At 43.1% G+C, this 21,802-nt stretch overlaps 1 protein-coding gene across 1 annotated transcript in view; it reads left to right on the forward strand.

The window, feature by feature from the left end:
- Positions 1–7,428: 7,428 nt before the first annotated feature.
- The window catches only part of LOC141293544 (tubulin polyglutamylase TTLL7-like), a 97,355-nt gene continuing 82,981 nt past the window's right edge, over positions 7,429–21,802 (forward strand). The window contains exon 1 of the mRNA XM_073825568.1: positions 7,429–7,585. The gene's annotated coding sequence lies outside the window, so the exon portion shown is untranslated. The remainder of the gene's footprint in view (positions 7,586–21,802) is intronic.

Here is a 21,802-nt window from a genome sequence, read left to right on the forward strand (position 1 = left end):
GCTTAGGTTAACAAGCGAGTTTTTGTCGTACCACCAACTGAGCAAGTTATACTTCCTGGTTAGAGTATTCTGTGTTAAAGAAGAAGTAAATAAATCAGGCCCTTTGCTCAACACCCAAAACAGTGGAGAACAACAAAAAGACACTCTAAAGTTCCAAAGGCCACCACAAGGAGAATGTATTGATTCTCACTGAGAGATAACTTGTGAACACTACCCTGTGGAAAGGTGTTACGAAAATAGACTTACAGTTAAGGTATTACTGAAAAGACAGGTCAAGATCTTGATCATATCATTTGATGAGATCCTGATGAAATGTACATGCAATGTGCTTTAAGCGGAGACACTACAGGCAAAAACGTTTTTTTTTTTTTTTTTTTCATGAACCTGTCAAGTTTGAGTTTTTGGGCTTTTTGGTTTTTCATGTAGTGTTTTTTCAGACTAGTGGAAAGAAGACACTGTTAAGTTTTTCTTTTATAGCACTTTATCTATTTGTGTCAATAGATTTCAATTACAATCCATATTTTAAAGGCTGATTTCTCAAAATGAGATTTTTATTTTAAATCTCCACTTAAGTAGCACTTGCACAAACCAAACTTTACATTTTTATTCCTGCCTATATGCCTATATCCTGAAGGTTTTGACTCGTTTATATGTAATTTGCTTGATTTTATTCAACCCCCAAAATTGTGACGCGGCATCAGAAGAATCGAGAGACATAGGATCCATGTGCAACAGTTTATTATCAAAAGACAAATCAAACAGGCTTAGGTCAACAACGGCAAACTGGTGTGGTGAAGGCAAATCCAGAAGAGTAGTCAGAGTCCATGCAATGGGGTCGAGGCAGGCTGAGATCAACAAGAGTAGTCCGTAGGGAAAGCGTGGGTCGATAAAGGGCAGGCAGAAAAGGTTCACACACAGTATATCCAGTCCGGTTGGCAGCAGTAAGACAGTCCAATGAATAACGCTCAGGATTGGGTACATAACCGACAAAACTTCGCAGTGAATGAGCTGGCGTGGCACGCTCTTATGGCCGCCATAGAGGAAGTGAACCGGGAGACCCGGAACTGGAAATGAGCGTTCCCAGGCACGGGATTGTGGGTAATGTAGTCAATATTCAGGTGAAGGTTCCCGCTGGCGCGGGATAGAGGGAGCCACAGAGACCGCGCTTGTGACAGAGCCCCTCCCCTGCGAGTGCCTCCTGGCACGAGGAGGTGGCCGACGCCGAGGTCTTCCCCTACCACGAGGTCCTGGCCGATCTGGGTGGGTTGAATGGAATTCCGCGGTGAGAGATGGATCCAAGATGTCCTTGGCGGGCACCCAAGACCGTTCCTCGGGACCATAGTCCTCCCAGTCGACCAGGTATTGTAGGAGACCATTCCGGCGTCGGGAGTCCAGGATAGTACTGACTCTGTAGACCTCCTCGCCATCGATGATCAGGGGAGCGGGCACCTGTGGAGCGGTCTCGTCTAGGACCTCCCTCTCCTCCGGGCGACCAGCGGGCTTTAACAGAGAAACATGGAATGTGGGTGAGATACGGTATTCTGCAGGTAAGTCTAGTCTAAATGACACTGGAGTGATTTGACGGGTGATTTTGAATGGACCCACGTACCTGGGACTTAATTTCTTGCATGGTAAGCGAAGGCGTAGATTCCGTGTAGAGAGCCAAACCCATTGTCCTGGTTCGTAGGGTGGATTGGGCCGGCGCTGACGATCTGCCTGAACCTGATTGCGACGAACAGCTCTCTGGAGGTGGATGTGAGCTTGATTCCAGGTAGCTTCACTCTGCTGGAACCAGGAGTTTACAGCGGGGAGATCCGAAGGTTCCCCAGACCAGGGGAATAAGGGAGGTTGAAAACCCAGCACACATTGGAAAGGTGTCAGGTTAGTAGAGGGTTTTCTTAGTGAATTTTGAGCATACTCAGCCCAGAACAGGAATCTACTCCAATCCTCCTGACGGTTCATGCAGTAGGAGCGGAGGAAGCGTGTGAGTTCCTGATTCAGGCGTTCAACTTGTCCATTAGCCTCCGGATGGTAGCCTGACGTGAGGCTAATGTTGACGCCCAAGAGGCGGAAGAAGCTGGTCCAAAGGCGGGACGAGAATTGAGGACCCCTGTCCGAGACGATGTCCTCGGGCAGCCCGTAGAATCGGAACAGGGAGTTGCACAATGCTTCCGCCGTCTCCATGGCGGTGGGTAGTTTGGGAAGGGGAATGAAGCGGCAACTTTTGGAGAATCTATCGACCACTGACAGAATGGTAGTGTATCCCTGGGAAGGGGGTAGGTCGGTTACAAAGTCCACAGCAATGTGGGACCAAGGACGTTGAGGAATGGGTAGCGGTTGCAGCAGACCAGCGGGGAGTTGATGGGAACTCTTAGAGGTGTTGCAAATGATACAGTTCTTGACATGGGTTATGGTGTCTGCACGTAGATTGGGCCACCAGAAACGATTGCGGAGAAGCTGGATGGTTGCCTCCATTCCCGGGTGGCCAGAGCTAGGTGTGGCATGAACCTCTGAGAGTACTCGAGATCGTAGGTTGACAGGTACATACGTGAGGTTAGCTGGACACTCTGCTGGAGGTGGATCCTGGGCATGGGCCTCGGTAATCTCCGTCATGAGATCCCACATAACTGGTGCAATGATCATAGATGCTGGTAAGATGGACTCGGGAGATTGAGGAACGTGATCAGGTTCATGGATGCGAGAGAGAGCATCTGCCTTAGTGTTCTGGGAGCCTGGACGGTAGTGAATTTCAAATTGGAACCTGGTAAAGAAGAGTGCCCATCTGGCTTGGCGATGATTAAGAACCCTGGCAGAACGGAGATATTCCAGATTCTTATGATCAGTCAGGACGATAAACGGATGCTTAGCTCCCTCCAGCCAGTGCCGCCACTCCTCCAAGGCGAGCTTGATGGCGAGCAACTCTCTGTTCCCCACATCATAATTTCTCTCAGCCGGGCTGAGTTTATGAGAGAAAAAGGCGCAGGGAAAAGTCTTGGAAGGTTGATGGTGGCGCTGAGAGAGTACTGCTCCAACTCCTGAACTGGAGGCGTCCACCTCCACGAGGAAAGGTAATTGGGGATCTGGGTGACGAAGCACGGGAGCTGTGGTGAATCGTTGGCGGAGTTCTTGGAAAGCATGCAGAGCTTCGGTTGACCAGGTAAGATGTTTCTCTCCCTTCTTGACCATAGACGTTAGGGGAGCTGCTACAGTACTGAAGTTCCGAATGAATCGACGATAGAAGTTAGAGAATCCCAGGAATCTTTGGAGCTCCTTGAGGGTTTTGGGACGCGGCCATTCCAGCACTGCAGTAACCTTCCTCTCATCCATAGCAACGCCCTCAGGACTGATAACGTACCCCAGGAAAGTGATGCTCTCTTGATGAAACTGACATTTCTCCTCCTTGGCGTACAACTGATGCTGTATGAGACGTTGGAGCACGGACCTGACATGTTGGACATGTTCCTCAAGTGTGTTCGAGAAGATGAGGATGTCGTCAATGTATACTATGACCCACCGATTCAGCATGTCCCGGAAGACCTCGTTGACGAAAGCCTGAAAGTAGGAGGGACTGTTGGCCAGGCCGAAGGGCATAACCCGGTACTCATAGTGACCTGAAGTCGTGGAGAAGGCGGTCTTCCACTCGTCTCCTTCCCGGATGCGAATGAGGTTGTATGCCGAGCGTAAATCCAGCTTTGTGTAGAACTTAGCTGAACGCAGCTGCTCCAGAGCCGGAGGAACGAGAGGAAGAGGGTATCTGTACTTCACCGTCATTTCGTTGAGAGAGCGATAGTCAATACAGGGTCTTAATCCTCCCTCCTTCTTTTTGACAAAGAAGAATCCCGCCGAAGCTGGAGATGTGGAAGCTCGGATGAACCCTTTAGCCAGTTCCTCTTGAATATATTTCTCCATGGCCTCGGACTCTGGTTGGGAGAGTGGAAAGATACGACCATGTGGGGTTACGGCTCCTGGTTTGAGATCGATGGCACAGTCTCCAGGTCGGTGGGGTGGTAGGGTGGTAGCCTTGAGGACGCTGAAGGCCTCGAGCAGATCGTGGTACTCTGGAGGAATGACGCTGCTGGAAGGTTGTTCGGTCGGGTTGGAGTGAGTCTTTGATCCGGAGGTAATGCAGTGTTGGTGACAATATGGAGACCAGTGAGTGATGTTACCTCCTGCCCAGGAGATGGTCGGTTCGTGACGATCCAGCCATGGAAATCCCAGAATGAGTGGTGACTGTGGTGAGGTGATGACAAAGAAACGAATGATTTCTTGATGGTTGGGCTCTAGACGGAGGGTGAGATCCTCCGTGGTGTGGTCAATGCGTCCAGAGCCTAGTGGTCTCCCGTCGAGGGCGGCCACTGACACAGGGGAAACACAAGAGAGAGTGGGTAAGTGGTTGGATTTCACAAAGTTCATGTCGATGAAGTTTCCTGCAGCCCCAGAGTCAATAAGAGCAGTGGTCCTGATGGACCGACCACCCACACTGAGAACCACGGGAATCACACAACGATTCAAACAATGTCTATGGGAACTCACCGAGGTGGGTGGACGTGGTGGTCGTGTTGGACATGTGGCCCGAATATGTCCAGTTTGTCCACAATAGAGGCAGAGATGGTTCCGCATTCGGCGCTCTCGTTCCTCGAGAGTGATCCTAGTGGTCCCCAGCTGCATGGGTTCGGGTCCAGTAGGTGTCGATGGTTGCATGGAAGCCGGAGTGGTGAAAGGCCGGTTGACTTTGCGTGCTCGCATCACATTGTCGATCCTGATGGAGAGATCGATGTATTGAGCCAAAGTTAATCCCTCATCACGGCATGCCAATTCCACTTGAAGCTCTGAAGTGAGTCCCTTACGGTAATGTAACTTGAGAGGCCCGTCGTTCCATCCACTTTGTGCTGCTAGTGTGCGAAAATCCAAAGCATAATCTGCTGCGGTACGCCGACCCTGACGTAGAGCAACGATCTGCTCTCCAGCATCACCGCTCTCCGGAGTGGGTTGAAACACCTCCTTGAAGCTCCGTAGAAATGTTGCAAATGTTGGATAGGTGGGTTGGCCCAGATCCCAAACCGCAGTAGCCCAATCCAGAGCTCTTCCCGTGAGGAGTGAACACACAAACGCTATTTTGCTCTCGTCTGAAGCGTACAAGTTCGGTTGTTGGTTCACAAACAAAGTGCATTGAAGTAGAAATCCCTTACACTTAGCTGCAGCACCGTCAAACTTCTCAGGGAAAGCGAGTCGGGGGCTTGTGGTAGCCGCTGGATTAGCCGTGGGTGGGACTGGAGGGTTGATCGGAGCAGTCGGAGAAGGCGTGCTGGGTGGTGTTGAAGCTTGCATACCTCTGATCGCTTGAACCAGTTGAGCAGTCAACGCGCTCAGTTGATCCAATTGCTGTTGGTGATGCATCAACAACGTGGCTTGAGTAGACATCTCCGATGCGATCTGGGAGACTGTCGCTGGATCCGTGGGCGGCGAAGTTTTCTGTGACGCGGCATCAGAAGAATCGAGAGACATAGGATCCATGTGCAACAGTTTATTATCAAAAGACAAATCAAACAGGCTTAGGTCAACAACGGCAAACTGGTGTGGTGAAGGCAAATCCAGAAGAGTAGTCAGAGTCCATGCAATGGGGTCGAGGCAGGCTGAGATCAACAAGAGTAGTCCGTAGGGAAAGCGTGGGTCGATAAAGGGCAGGCAGAAAAGGTTCACACACAGTATATCCAGTCCGGTTGGCAGCAGTAAGACAGTCCAATGAATAACGCTCAGGATTGGGTACATAACCGACAAAACTTCGCAGTGAATGAGCTGGCGTGGCACGCTCTTATGGCCGCCATAGAGGAAGTGAACCGGGAGACCCGGAACTGGAAATGAGCGTTCCCAGGCACGGGATTGTGGGTAATGTAGTCAATATTCAGGTGAAGGTTCCCGCTGGCGCGGGATAGAGGGAGCCACAGAGACCGCGCTTGTGACAAAAATAGTAAAAAACACATTGTTTTCTGCTTTTTCTGAATTATGGAGTGACAAAATGAGATCCAAAAATCCCCTCTGTAAAAACATTTGACTCTAATATGTCAAAAACAAGAATTTTGAAACTGACTTCATCCAGTGTTCAGATTTTTGTACTAGAAATGCATGCAAACTAGTGCATATTTAATTAAATAATGTCTCATTTGCATATTTGCATTAAAAATTGTACTACAAAAATGTTTGCAATTATCAATATAATCAATCAACTGGGTAAGGTCATAACTATTAGTTATTTATTTTTTTACCCTATTCACCTGCAGTGTCTTGCCTTAAGTGATCAATTATGCACACAATGTTTCTAAAATTACTTAATGTGTTGACTTTAAATATAAAATTGATTGTGTTGTGTCATGTGCTTTATAAAATCATTGCACATTGATAGGTTCATTAATGTCACTGAAATTATGACTTACGTAATTACTAATGTAGGCTAATTATATATATTTTTTTCAGCAGGATGCAGTAAAACAAATAAAGATTCGCGTTGGTCAAGGCTTTCCTTAGCGTATTAATTTTTTTATTATTTAATCCAGAGATCAAATTGTAATAAAAGCACTTGTGTTGTTCGTTAGCAACACAAATAAAAATAAACCGGCATATAAACAAAGCAAACGAAACCCCAGAAAAAAGTAATTAAGCGCACGGTTAAATCGTGGCGCCATCAAGCGGCGTATAGACGGAATAAACATCAGTGATGAAACGAAATAATTAATGTTGTATTTTTGTAAAATGTCTAACTACATTATTGGCTAACTTATTCAGATTCACTTGACTAAATCGTATCTTTCAAACAGTGATGTTACAGACAATTACTAATGACAAAGAACACCATTTCATCAATATGTATTTAAATATTAAAGTTTAGATTTTTCTAAAAAACATAACATACACGGTAAAGCACGGCTGTATTTTATTTTAATTAGACCCACTATGATTTTAGTCATCTTTTAATTGCTATATATATACACACAATGCAGAAAATGCAGAATTTTTCGTTTAGTTTTAATGTTACGTTATCATAAGATTATTTATTACTTTAGTAGCTAATAGAAAATACATATAATTTTAATTATTAGCCTCTTAATATTAGTCATCTGAACAAGAACCCGGATGGAAACATTGCTTTGTTGCTAAGAGTCAGTGCTCTCAGGAAGAGTCCATGAATTTCAGAGTGGGGGATAAAGGCCATTCACCATTTTTATGGTAATTATAATCACTCACCATATGGCTCGTAATCCACTGTTTAGAAATAAACAGTAATTTGACTAATTGTTTAAGAAATATAAATTGACAAACTATGGTTAAATTATATTGCGTTATTAGTACTGTGTAAACTGTATACAGTCCTTGCACCCCTAATTGAGGAATGGATCGGTCCATCTTCATCGTACACTTGCGGTAACTGGACAACATACAGAGCAGATTGAAGGATTTCATTCAAAGCTAAACCTTTAAATGTCATGTTAAATAATAATAATTTACATTACGGTCAAAAATAAAATTTATACACAAAGAGACAGAAAAGAGCAACAGCGACAGCATCGCAGACAGAGTCTGGAGCCTGTGTGTAGGTAACGTTAATTCACTCAAACCCTTCTCATTTTCATCATCATTGATCTGATCACAGGTGTTACATAGTTTTTACAAAATGATAATAACGCTGACATTTAATTTAATGGCTTGAGCTCAGTGGCTGTAAGCCATCGGGATGTCTTGTGTGTCAGGATGCGGCGCATCTCTCATCGCATCCGCATCTGTCGTTTATAATTAATGGTTATTTGTCACTTTAATAACATGCATTATATCCTAAGCATTGATGATAAGTTTGCAATTTTCAGTGTGCAGTTTAGTTAAAGAGCTTCATAAATCCTGGCAATGCACCACCGGTGTTTTATTATCATCTGGGCCTCCTTGCTTCAGGGATCCTGCAGTGAATTCAGAAGCAAATGAATCACATGACAGTATTCTGTTTTTAACTTTGAGTTTGTACGAAGACAAGAAAAGGGGACTTAAAGGAGAGAAGCAATCCTCTGGCATCCTCATTAAATATGGCCTACACAAAGGCCAACACTTCCATCACAAAGTGATCATGAATTAACCGGAGCACATGAGCCAGATCAGCAAAAAACAGGACCAGGATCTATCTGTACATTCATCCACCCAATGCCACAGGATCTAGCCTTCTTAGCAGTAGACATCGTGTAACATTTGTTATATTACAGACCAGCAGTAGATTACATCACTGAAGTCTGGTGCTGATGGAAGATAAGGATTTCTTGGATGGATCGATGGTGTTTGCTCATTGGTTCATTGTTTCAAGACACATTTTTGTTATGCATTGTTCAGAGTAGGAGCTTTGGGGATTTCTGGTGGTATCTTTTTCACGCGTGCTGTAAGTGAAACTGGAGTGGTTATTATGTTGCCAAGGAGACATATAGGCCCATGTCTAAGAGCTGTTCCTAATTTTAGAAACCTATACAAAACTTAACACCCCACGCTTAGTGTGACTTCACACATATTAGCAGAGGTTCGAGTCTTTTCTCATTGCTTAATCCATGGAAAAAGTGTTTTGCATTATCAGTGCCAGAAAACTGGAACAATTATATCTTACAACTGGCATGCATTTGGCTTGAATCGCTGTGGGTGGTGAGTCAATTATGATGACATTTTTGGGTGAACTATCCTTTTCTGGGTAACGTAAAGTAATAATATGTGTCTTTTAGGGGTAGAAGGGGCAAAGTGTACTAGCTCAGTCACAAGGTACAATTTTTGTAATATAAATCTTGGAATTGGCTGTTTTCACGCGGTCACTATCGGTTATTTTAGTAATTGACCAAATATTTTAAGATTAATCAAGTAATAAATGTAATAGTACACTGTAAAAAGTTTTCCACAGTTTCAACTTAAAAACTTAAGTTTAGCAGCTGCCTTAAAATTTTAAGTTAAATCAACTTAAAACTACAAGTCATTTCAACTCACGACAATAAAATGAGTTAAAATGACTTGCACTTTGAAGTTAATTTAACTTAATATTTAAGGCAGCTGATGAACTTAAGTTTTTAAATTGAAACTGGTGAAAACTTTTTACAGTGTACATGGTGCACATCTGCCAGTTCTGTGCCAGAAGAGAGCCACACACTGCAAAAAATGCTTTTCTAGCTTAGATTTTTTGTCTTGTTTCCAGACAAAATATCTAAAAATTCTTAAATCAAGAAGGATTTTCTAGACGAGTAAAAATCATTTTAAAAATTAAGTGCATTTTTGCTTTAAACAAGCTAAATAATCTGCCAATGGGGTAAGCAAAATAATCTTATTTCAAACAGACAAAACAAGATTATTTTGCTTACCCCATTGGCAGATTATTTTGCTTGTTTTAAGCAAAAATGCACTTAATTTTGACTTGTTTTTCTGAATACAAGACAATCATTTTTACTCGTCTAGAAAATGCTCCTTGATTTAAGAATTTTTAGATATTTTGGCTGGAAACAAGACAAAAAATCTAAGCTAGAAAAGCATTTTTTGCAGTGCATATGCAGTAACAGCACCTAAATTAGTCAAGTTATAATTTAAACTTCATCATTATTCTGTTTTATAAAATAATAATAACAATGAACAATTTCTTATTGCATTATCAAATTTTATTAAGCATCTCGAATTCACAGCACATGCAAAAATGGAGTTCATGATAAGCAGCTTTTTTCTCGGAGATAGACGCAGCACATCTATTTAATTGCATTGAAGCTTTTGTGATTTGATTATCACGCTAGGCCATACCATGATTCCAGTTTAATTTTGATACATCATGCAGACCTTGTACAGAATTGTCTGTTAATGCAAGTATGGGATTTCCACGTAAAAACAAACAATCAAACAAACCATACAAATAAAAAGACTACATATATTTGTATATTAATCATGTTCATTATCTCCAATATTTTTATACACAGTCACAACATTACAGTTTAAGAATGAATTAAGTAGTTTTCGTAATGTTTCCTCAGATGCACAGAATCTTGGTTTGGGAGGTACTTTTTATGAATGGTTAACAGAAGTGTCATTAAATTCAGCCTTTTTTGAAAATAACCTACCACGGTTTTCAACCATTTAAGAGGTGTTTTCTAATTTAAGGAGCAAGCTTGGGTGAAATGCTGTCTGAATGGAGGCACAGATGACAATTGTCACATTGGTCATACAGTATGGCATGCAGCTTTGTGGGGCATTTTTTGCTCTCAATCACCAATCACGAATGTTCACCACCTGTCAAACTCTCTCTGACCAAATTTGAGAAAATAGCATCTCAAAATGCTAAAACGAGTATTAAGATTGCAAAAAAGTAAAAGTCTTAATATTCACTTTTGTTGACAGAATGCATGCACATTAACAGAAAGTGCAACAGTTTTTGTGCAGTGCTTGGTAGTGATCAAAAAGGCATTTACAAAACAACTTTCGAATCGATCCCTTTTCGTAAACTCAGAGTTGTGGATTTGGACAGCAGTTAAACCTCCACTCAATCTTACGTGAGATTTTGCAAATTTAATTAGCAGCCATTAGTGACGATGTTGAGAAATACAGAAAATGGCTTTGCTTAGTAACCTCTCTGATTTCAGGCAGGATTACTACGTTTTGATGTCACTCCTTTATTTTCACTTACTTGTATTTTATGGTTGAAAATGACTGATGTTGTGGTAGAGATTTTGCTCATGTTACATTCTTGAAGCCAATGCAGGAATCAGTGTAAATGTCTCCTTTTTTTGGTCAGTTTTCTCTTTCAGGTCTAGTTTTGTTGTTTGTGATGCAACAGTTTGCAAAGAATCTTTCTAAGCAGGTTTATTAAAGTCAGCATCCCTTGAGTACTACTGAGAGTTGTTACCTCCAGACTAATGCAAGAGCATACATTTAAATGTGTTCTTATCTTAAAAAACTATTGATTCACAGAGACCGTTATTCATAATGCTATTACTATAAAATATGCATTCAGTTTAATACATTTGTTTATCATTTTTAAAAGGCAGGGCTCGACAATAAGAACTGCCCGATGGCCTGGGGTCAGCGTGAAAGACACTCAGGACAGTTGACATAATAACGTAAGAATTCAATATGGATATCCCACATTCCTGCTACAATACTATGGTGCAGTTAGTGTTACTACAGTAAATCCATAGTAAGTGATGGCCATTTGTAGACTGAAAAGCGCTTCAAACTCAAATGAGTAGCGCTGTTTTGTTCCATTTATGGTGCATAAACATTATATTGAACAATTATCAAGCTCTTCTTATTGTTTTATTGAGGAAAGCCTGCGATAATTATCATTATTGTTTTATCTCGCAGCCTTAGGATAAGGCTGAAACCATTCCTGAACCAGCTCATTGTCCAACATAGTAACATAGCTTTTCTAAATGAACTCGATCCAAGAATTTATAAGTGACCTACCATACCATCTTCATATGTTGTCGTCGACATTGGGATGTTCCCCCAATATTGTCTAGGCACTTGGATGGCTGCCCATTGACCAATAAGGTTATATCCACAGCTTCAGCGAAAATAAAGATAAACCAGATAAATTTATTTTATAGATACCTGGTGATCTTGGAAAAGCAGGCAATAGTTGCAATGCCCTGACCAGTTCTATCACAACTAATACAACTATACAGTATTAAACAGAATTGTACTGTATATATAATAACATTTACTGCATATAGTTACTGTAGCAGATTTAGCAGTTGTCTTGGAGAAATGTTCTGATGATTGAGCTGATAGTTTACCTTTTTAGGTAAGGTTGACTTAACTTAGTGGTCCTTACCTTGTAGGGGTGTGCGATACTGTATCTATCATCTACAATGATATCATAATTGTTGTTTTAATGATTTGGAAGATTACATTTTTGAGTAGGACAAAGAGAAACATGTATTAAGAGTCCAAATTTAAACGGCATAATGTAGCCTCAGAGAATGCAATTCAATGCTCCCAAAATTCAATTTAAAATGCCCCATATGAGTTTTTGTCTTGCATATAGTTATGCAATAGCACACAAGCTAGCATGCTGTTTTCCTGAATTTCTGCACGGGTTACAAATGTAATATTGATTTTATACAACAGTTCAATAACCAAGAAATTAATATTGTTAGTTACATTTCATATACAGTATTGTCTGTTTTTGCTGTATTTTGAGCAACACAAATAGTTCCAAACAAAACCGCAACACAGTGGTGTTTCATTCTGTTCTGTAATTCAGCATTTTGTAATCACTGATTAATTGATCCATTTGTAGACATTCACTTGCTTTGTTTCTGAATGAATCGTTCATTTGAACAAATTGTTTGAATGAATGACTCACTCAAAACTCTTTCACACAGCGATTCTGGAAAATACACAAATAATGTGATTTTCTGGAATCTGTGTGTGCCTTAAAGACCCGTAAAGATCTTGTAAAGACACGTGACATTTGAACCAGAGTTCAAAGTCCAAAGCAGGAGGGAAATCTGTGTGATGAGGATTATTCATAAATCTGCTGCTGTCAGCAAAAAGTCGTCTTGTGGGTTTCCGCCAAAATAAAAGTCAACATTCATAAATGTTAGTATTGTAATTTTACTGTTGTTCTGTAAAATAAAATAAAAAAGACCAAAATAATGATAACAATCATTCCAACAGCTCTATTAATACATTCAAAACATTCTCCTTTGCTCAGCAAGGCTGCATTTATTTGTGCATTAAAAACACATGCCTGATTCAAGAAGGGGGTCTTAAAAATGTCCAAAGAATATTATTTTACTAACTTTTTAATTTTAAGTTAAATTGTGCTTTGTTGGTAGGCTATAACGTCTACTAGAATGTAAAAAATGTTCAGTTTTAAGTAAATATTTTTAAATTGTTGTTTTGTAATTGATTTTTTAAAACAAGACAAAACTGTAAAAAGCACATTTTGGCTATTTAATTCATGCAATGGGGAAACAAATTGGCAAAATACATGGGAAAAAAACACAAAAAAACGTGTTTGGTAATCGGCCTTCGGCCTAGTGTTTAATTTAGTTTGGCTTCGGCGAAGAATTTTTTATTTCGGTACATCCCTAACGATAACACGTGTCATCACTTTTTTGTTCACACAGCGCTCGTTCTGGGACTGATCCCGACAATGTTACTAGGTCCCCAACCCAGGATTGTTTCTGGGGTCAATCCCGGGACCTGTTTGCATTTGCAAAGAAGCCACTTTGGCAATGTTTCAGCAATTTTCCGGAATTAATGCACTGTGTGAAAGGGGCTTCAGTAAGTCACAGCTATTGTTGATTTTTGTTTAACATTTAAAGTATAATTTCATTAGAAAATTCCAAATTTCATTGTTTAAAATAATATTTTTGATAGACATAAATACATTATGTACATGTAACATCTGTGCCACTTCTGTAGTGCAAAAATTAATTAATACTGATTTAGTTTGATTGGTAACACCCTAGTGTCTTATTACTCTAAAATAAAATGTATTAAATATAAGAATGTAGAGATGTCCCGATCAGGTTTTTTGTGCCCCTGATCCAAGTCATTAAATATTGAGTATCCGATATCGAGTCCCAATCCCATGCTTCTATTTTACAGTCCAGTTCTTGTATTTTATATGTACAAAAAGGAGAATAAATGCAACATAAAGGGGAAAAAGTATAGTATGATGGCAGATAAAAGTAATGGAGCAATAAACTTTTGAGTGATTTGTTATTAAAGTGTGCATGAATACGTTAGAACAGATCTTGCGTGTCACGCACGCACATTTGAGTGTCTTCTTTTTCTTTAAATGGTGGATGGTAAACCTACTGAAAGGTGCATACTGCCACCTACTGCACCAGCATGACAGCTGACGTAAAATAAGGATCATGCTTAGGTACTGGTCACTTAATTGGCCCACATCCTTGAGATTGGCTTGGGACATCCTATAAAAGATGATGCACACATCTTATAAGGTTATAAAAATGCCCCTTTAAAGGTAAAAATGTCCATTTAAGGTGGCAAATATAATCCCCTAATAAAAATTAAACAATTTTTGTTACTGCAGTGATTTAGTACCACACAAAATATAAAGGCCTGGTTTCACAGACAGGGCTTAGGTTAAGCCAGGATTAGGCCATAGTTTAGTTAGGACAGTTAAATAGGTTTTATAAACATGCCTTTATAAAAAAAAAACACACTACTGGTGTACATCTTAAGACAAAACGCCTCGGGTTTCGTATGAAACCCTAGTTCCTCGAGGGAACGAGACGCTGCGTCACCACGCTTTGGGAACGCCCCCAGCGTGACCACGCTCTGAAACACGTGTCTAATCAGTCCAATAGGAAAACGCGCTGTGACGTCACGGGCGGGGTGACGTCATGAACCAGGAAACTATAAAGCACATGCGGTGAATGCAGCCGGCAGCTTCTGCCACCAGGAGCGCTGCAGGGATGCCGAAATTGTGGAAGGCGACGCAGCGTCTCGTTCCCTCGAGGAACTAGGGTTTCATACGAAACCCGAGGCGTTCCCCTTCGGGAACGTCGAGCTGCGTCACCACGCTTTGGGAACGATATACCCACGCCACCAGAATTTCAAAGACCTGCTGAATGTGTAGCAGAAAAGGGGGGCAGTATGCCCAAAAAATGGCTGCCTAGTAGGCAGAAAGGCGAAAGTAGCCTGAGAAATAGTGCCCTGAGGCAGAGTAATAGCGAGCCTTCGCTCGTAGAAATAAGGGCGAAAGTAGCCCGAGATAACAACTGCTGATAAGCAGGATAGAGAGAGAGCCTTAGCTCGTAGATAAATAGGGCGAAAGTAGCCCGAGATAACAACTGCTGATAAGCAGGAAGAGAGAGAGCCTTAGCTCGTAGATAAATAGGGCGAAAGTAGCCCGAGATAACAACTGCTGAAAAGCAGGATAGAGAGAGAGCCTTAGCTCGTAGATAAATAGGGCGAAAGTAGCCCGAGATAACAACTGCTGACAAGCAGGATAACAGAGGGGGGGGGGGAACCCCACATTAAAGGGCCCTACTCGTGGTAGGGGCTTCAGAAAGTAAGGCCTGAGAGCCTGGGGTATGAGGGAGGTCTAACTCGTAGAACCTCACAAACGTGAGTGGCGTGGACCAGCCCGCAGCGTTACATATATCCTGCAGGGAGACACCTGACAGGAAAGCTTTGGTGGCCGCAACTTTGCGGGTAGAGTGTGTGCCTTGGCTTCCAAAGGAGAGGGAAGGCCTAAGGACTTGTATGATAAGGAAATGGCATCCGAGATCCACCGACTTAGAGTTTGCTTAGAAGCTGGAAGACCCTTGTTATGAGGACCGAAACAAACAAACAATTGGTCCGTCTTCCTCCACAGGGCAGCTCTGTGGACGTATGTGTCCAGTGCTCGCACTGGACACACACAGTTAAGCTTCCGTTGTCCCGGTTCTTTAAAGGGAGGAGGACAGAAGGCCTGAAGCACTACAGGCCGCGGTACAGCAGAGGGCACCTTGGGCACGTAGCCCGTCTTGGGGTGCAGAAACGCTTTGACCATTCCAGGTGCAAAGTCTAGAAAAGAGGGGGCCACAGAAAGGGCCTGAAGATCACCCACTCTCTTGAGGGAAGAGATGGCCAACAAAAAGGCTGTTTTAAAGGACAGCAACTTGTCCGAGATGTCCTCAATAGGCTCGAAAGGGTGGTTAGAGAGAGCCTCAAGTACCACGGCCAAGTCCCAAGTAGGGACACGAGAGCGCATCGGGGGCCTCAGCCTCAGCGCACCGCGGAGGAAGCGTGATACCAGGGGAAGTCTCCCGAGGGAGGTGGCGCCGAAGGGAGCATGGAAGGCATCTATAGCCGCCACGTAGCCCCTCAACGTAGAGTGTGCATTACCGGCCGAGAGGCGGGCTTGCAAAAAGTCCAGCACTGAGCCTACTGGGCAGTGAACTGGGTCAATGTGGTGTTGCGTGCACCAAAGGACAAACATATTCCACTTCCCGGTGTATAACTTCCTCGTCGAGGGAGCTCTGGATTGGAGTATGGTCTCAACAACCTCGGTTGAGAGACCTGAAGCTAAGAGATGTGCCCCCTCAGGGGCCACACCCTCAGCTTCCACAACTCCGGGCGGGGGTGAAAGATCGTGCCGCCCGCTTGTGAGAGAAGGTCCCTCCTGACAGGAATTTCCCACGGGGGGCCGTCTAGGAGGGAGACTATGTCCGAGAACCAAGCTCGACCTGGCCAGAATGGGGCCACTAGTAGAAGGCGAATTCCATTCCGGCGTACTCTTTCCAGAACTCCCGGGAGCAGAGCGATCGGGGGAAAGGCGTACAGGCGGAGCCTCGGCCACGCCTGTACCATAGCATCCAGCCCCAGAGGAGCTGGATGAGTCAGAGAGAACCAAAGGGGACAGTGTGTTGTCTCCTGGCTCGCAAATAGATCTACTTGGGCTCTGCCAAACTTGTTCCAAATGGCCTCCACCACCTCTGGGTGGAGTCTCCATCCCCCGGGCCTCAGCCCCTGCCTCGACAGGGCGTCTGCTCCCAAATTGAGATGCCCAGGAATGTACATTGCTCTTAACGAGAGAAGCTTTCCCTGGGACCACATGAGGATCTGGTGTGCCAGCTTGTTCAAGGGGCGCGACCGCAGACCTCCTTGGTGGTTGATGTAAGCGACCACCGATGTGTTGTCGGTGCGTACCAACACATGGTGATCTTTGATGTCTGGGAGGAAGTGTCTCAAAGCTAGAAACACTGCCTGCATCTCCAGGCGATTGATATGCCACGACAGTTGGCGTGCGCTCCACAGACCTTGGGCCGAGCGGCCACTCATGACCGCTCCCCAGCCGGTGAGGGAGGCGTCTGTAGTTAGTGTCAGACGCTGACATGGAGCTCCCAACACCGGGCCCTGAGACAGGAACCAAGGTTTCTTCCATATGTCTAAGGCACGAAGGCAGCGCCGCGTGACCTTGATCATACGGAACGGGTTGCCCCTCGGGGAAAACCCTTTGGTCCTGAGCCACCACTGTAAAGGCCTCATGTACAGCAGGCCAAGAGGTATAACGTTGGACGCTGCTGCCATGAGACCTAGCAGAACTTGGAACTGCTTCACAGTGAGTGAGTGGCCTAGTCTGACTCTCGCGACTGCGTTGAGGACTGACTGTACCCGTGCGGGAGACATTTGTGCCCGCATCGTGGTCGAATCCCAAACTACTCCTAGATAGGTGGTTCTCTGAGATGGAGAAAGAACGCTTTTCTTGGAGTTCAGCCTTAACCCTAGAACTTCCATGTGGGCGAGAACGACATCTCGATGTCGAACCGCTACTTCTCTCGACTGTGCCAGGATGAGCCAGTCGTCTATATAATTCAGTATGCGGATGCCCTGGAGTCGCAACGGAGCCAGTGCCGCATCTACACACTTGGTAAAAGTTCTGGGTGAGAGTGCTAGACCGAACGGAAGAACCCTGTACTGGTATGCTTTGCCCCCAAAAGCAAACCTGAGGAACCTCCTGTGCTGAGGAAGGATGGAGATATGGAAGTATGCGTCCTTGAGATCTATTGTGACAAACCAGTCCTCGGACCTGATTTGTGACACGACCTGCTTGACAGTGAGCATTCTGAACTTGAGCCTCAGTACTGTACGATTGAGCAGCCTGAGGTCTAAAATCGGACGCAAACCTCCATCCTTCTTCGGAACAATGAAGTAACGGCTGTAAAACCCGGACTCTCTGAGATCTGGAGGGACCACCTCGATGGCCCCTTTCTTTAGAAGAGTGTCTACTTCTTGTTCTAAAACCAGAGCCTGCTGTGGGGCCACCGTAGTGGCTAGAACCCCTTGGAAAGGTGGCGGGGAGCCGCCAAACTGAATTCTGTATCCTTTCTCTACTGTTCGCAGGACCCATTGAGATACATTTGGCAGAAGTTTCCACGCTGCTAAATGATTTACTAAGGGAATCAGCCTCTCGAGGCTGACCTCTGGTGGTCTTAGAGATGATGAGCCCCTCTGCACCGCGGTACAGACGGGTGGAAGTAGGGGCTGCTGAGGGACCGCTGCGCCCTGAAGCACCAGAGGTGGCAGGGTTGGCAGTTCTGAGTGCCTTACTGGGGAGTGCCGAGGCCTTCAGGGACGATGCCGTGCTAGGGGATAAATAACTGGAGAGCGTCTGCTCAACCTGCGGCATCGTCCCGTAACCGTGCTCACGAGCCCCCGCCACATTAGAATAGATGGCAGCGGTGGGGGAGTGAACACGGGTGGAGAATGGTTTTGACCACGATCTCGACACCTCAGTGTGGAGATCGGGAAAAAATGGAAGGCCTCGGCGTGGAGGTGTGCTTTTAGATGACAGGAATCTTTCATCTAGCTTAGATCTCGTATGTGCTTGCACTTTAGTCACAACGTCTGGCCATTCAATGTTAAGCTTGGCGACAGCACGTGTGATCACCTCCACTAACTCCTCGTACTCGACAGGCTGGGTGGGCGTGGGACCAGCCTCCTCGACCATCTCCGCGTCCTCCTCCTCAGAAGAAGACAAACGGAGGGTCGAGTGCTCCTCCTGGAGGGAAGAAGCCGCAGAGCGGGCTTCCACACCAGAGAGGGGCAGTGATCTAGCAGAGGAGGATGGAGAAAGGGGTTCACCCGTCTCCAAACTCGATACTAGATCCAACTGCGAACCCCACGAATGCAGACGCCGCTCTGCCTCGGCAGCAGCGGGGCCTGATCCGCGGGGAACGCTAGCGAGGGCTCCTTCCTCAAAAAGAGCCCTCCGGGAGCGAAGCGTGCGGAGAGGAAGCCGCAAACAATGCACACAGTCAGCCTCCTCGAAGGCTGACTGGGCATGCTTCGCCCCCAAGCAAGATACACAGAGCGTGTGTGTGTCCTCAGCCGTGATGTATCTGAGGCATGGAGGAACACAACGCCTAAAACTCTTGCTTTTATCGCCCATATTTCTTTTTTTTTTTTTTTTTGCTTTCCTATCTATCTCAGTACTCAAAATAAAGTAGAGCAAACTGGCTCTGAAAAACAGCACTGAGAGGACAAACACATTCAACACAGAGCGCGACTGAAAGACAGAAGCTGCCGGCTGCATTCACCGCATGTGCTTTATAGTTTCCTGGTTCATGACGTCACCCCGCCCGTGACGTCACAGCGCGTTTTCCTATTGGACTGATTAGACACGTGTTTCAGAGCGTGGTCACGCTGGGGGCGTTCCCAAAGCGTGGTGACGCAGCTCGACGTTCCCGAAGGGGAACTATGAAACTGACATATTTTAGGATAAGTTTCTTTCAGTTAAAACAACCCAGAATTGTTTTTTAGTTTAGGACTAGGCTTAAGCCTTGTCTATGAAACCAGGGAAAATAATATAAAAAAAGCTTTGGGAGTCAGCTGAACAACAGGCCTAAACCAGTCAGGGAACCAGCACAAAAACACACAATATTATCTAATAATTGTTATTGACAAAATCCCAGAGACCACCTCTTTGTCTAGGCCCATGTCCATATCTTTGGCAGAGTCCACATCTACCTTGCCCACTATCCCTTTCCGCTCCTGAAAGTCAGCATGAAAAGTTCATCTATGCATATTGTAGATCTTACTGTGAAATGTTCATATTTAAAAAAGGTTTTGATCTTATAATGTTTAATCAGAGTGTCATAGCTGGACCTACTGGTGCAAATTCTAGACTTATTTGATGAAGCATTTTGTCCTCTTAAACCCTGTCCCCCCATTGCACATTATGAATTCTCGCACAGTTTTACTTCTATTGTATCGAAGTATTAATTAATTAAGTAGTAAATTTTGTGATTTATAATTATATTATTATAAATTATATTATTTATAATAATATAATTTATAATAATAATTTATAATTTTCTCTCCAGATTGAAAAGCTCAAACGGCAATTACTCTAGTTTATACCTTACTAACAATAAACCTAGTTGAAAATCTACAAAATCTAAATCAAATGCTTAACTGATTAATCATTAAGATCAATTTGATTAAATGATAAACAAATGCATTATACTGAAATAAGTTTAATAGTAATAGCATTATGAAAGCCAAGCACTGTGATGAAGTTTTTATAGATGTTTATATAGATGTTTTTTACATTTTTTTTTTGATGAGTTATTGTGAGACTCAAGTCTGAGTGCAAGACCATATTTTCAGGAGCATTGGGCTGATCCTGGCCTTGAACTATAGCCATAGAAAATATATTGGACTTCCAACTACTATACTTTAAACCTAACCAGTGGTTCCAATTAAGGTGCAAAAGCAAAAGCAAATGTGATAGTGTTTGCTCTCTGTCTCCCTCTACAGCTGAGAGAGGCGTGAGCAGGAAGTGATGCGACGTCTCAGAGGAAATAAATAGTGAGTGGGTTGTGGGTGGTGGAGCTGTCAGGGTGATGCATGATAGCAGGAGATTACTCAAGCACTCATTCATCAAACACACGCCTGCCTGTCATTGCGTTGCAGTGTTGTGCTGTAACAGATGACTGTAGCTTCATAAATTGCCTGAATGTCTCTTTTAGCGACTGTTCTAATTGCATTAGTATTTCATAATTTGGAAATTGTATTGATAAAGCAGATGTCTTTTATGCAAATATTTCATTGCAGTGTTTTGCATTGAGCTAATTCCACACAGTGGTGACAGGATTTTCCTAGTGGTTTTGCAGTTTATTGGTCCCCCCTTTGTGGAGACAAAACTTTTGAAGGGTGAGTCAGAGCCCAGAGACTTAACCTTTCTATATGAAGCACTGAAGAAAATAAATGAACAATTCAGACATATGACATTTCACACCAAATTTACTTTTTTCCCTCTGTCTTTAGAGAAATAAAACAGTTTGAGATTTATTAATCTAAAGAAAATCTTCAGTATCCAGTTACAACAAACTAATAATAATAATAATAAAAACACTCCCAGAACCCTAAAATAAAACAATAATATTCAGTCGGATCAGTTTTGGGAAGATACTTTGAAATTGTAGCTAATTTAAAAGCTACTCATAATTTAAAGGTACAACTACAGCTACAGACAAGTTTTGAAAAGGCTGCTTTTGAGAACAAAGTTTACCACAACTTCAGTGAAGCTCCTTAAAAGGGTAATATATACATATATACTGTAACTGTCCAATGAATAATAATTTACAGTTAAAAAACAGTTTATTCATGCACCTGTCAAGTTTGAGATTTTAGGCTTTTTGCTTTTTCATGAAGTGTTTTTTTCAGACTTGTGGACAGAAAACATCCAAAAGACCATGTTAGGTGTTTCTTTTATAGCGCTTTATCTATTTGTGTCAATAGATTTCAATTACAATGCAAATGTTTAAAGGCTGTTTTCTCAAAATGAGTTTTTTTCTCCTACACTGAGCCATAAATCTTCACTTCAGTAGCACTTACACACACCAAACTTGACATTTTTATTCCTGTCTATATCCTGAAGGTTTTTACAGAGGGATTTGTTCATATATAATTTACTTGAGTTTATACAACATTTTATTCCCAAAATAAAACTGCAAAAATATATTGTTTTCTGTCTGTTCTAAGTATTTTCTGAATTATGACAAAATGAGTTACTCAAAATCCCCTCTGTAAAAACATTTGACTCTAATATGTCAAAAAAAGTAAACAAGAATTTGGAAACTGACTTCATCCAGTGTTTATATTTTTGTACTAGAAATTTTTGCTAATTAGCACACATTTCATTAAATAATGCCTCATTTGCATATTTATACCTAAAACTTTAGAACACTTGTAATACAAAAAATGTTTGCAATTTATCAATGTAATCAATCAACTGGTTAAATAAGGTGATAATTTTTTTTTTTTACCCTATTCACCTGCAGTG

This window comes from Garra rufa, chromosome 20 (assembly GCF_049309525.1).
Source record: "Garra rufa chromosome 20, GarRuf1.0, whole genome shotgun sequence".
In the NCBI taxonomy this organism is placed as follows: domain Eukaryota; kingdom Metazoa; phylum Chordata; class Actinopteri; order Cypriniformes; family Cyprinidae; genus Garra; species Garra rufa.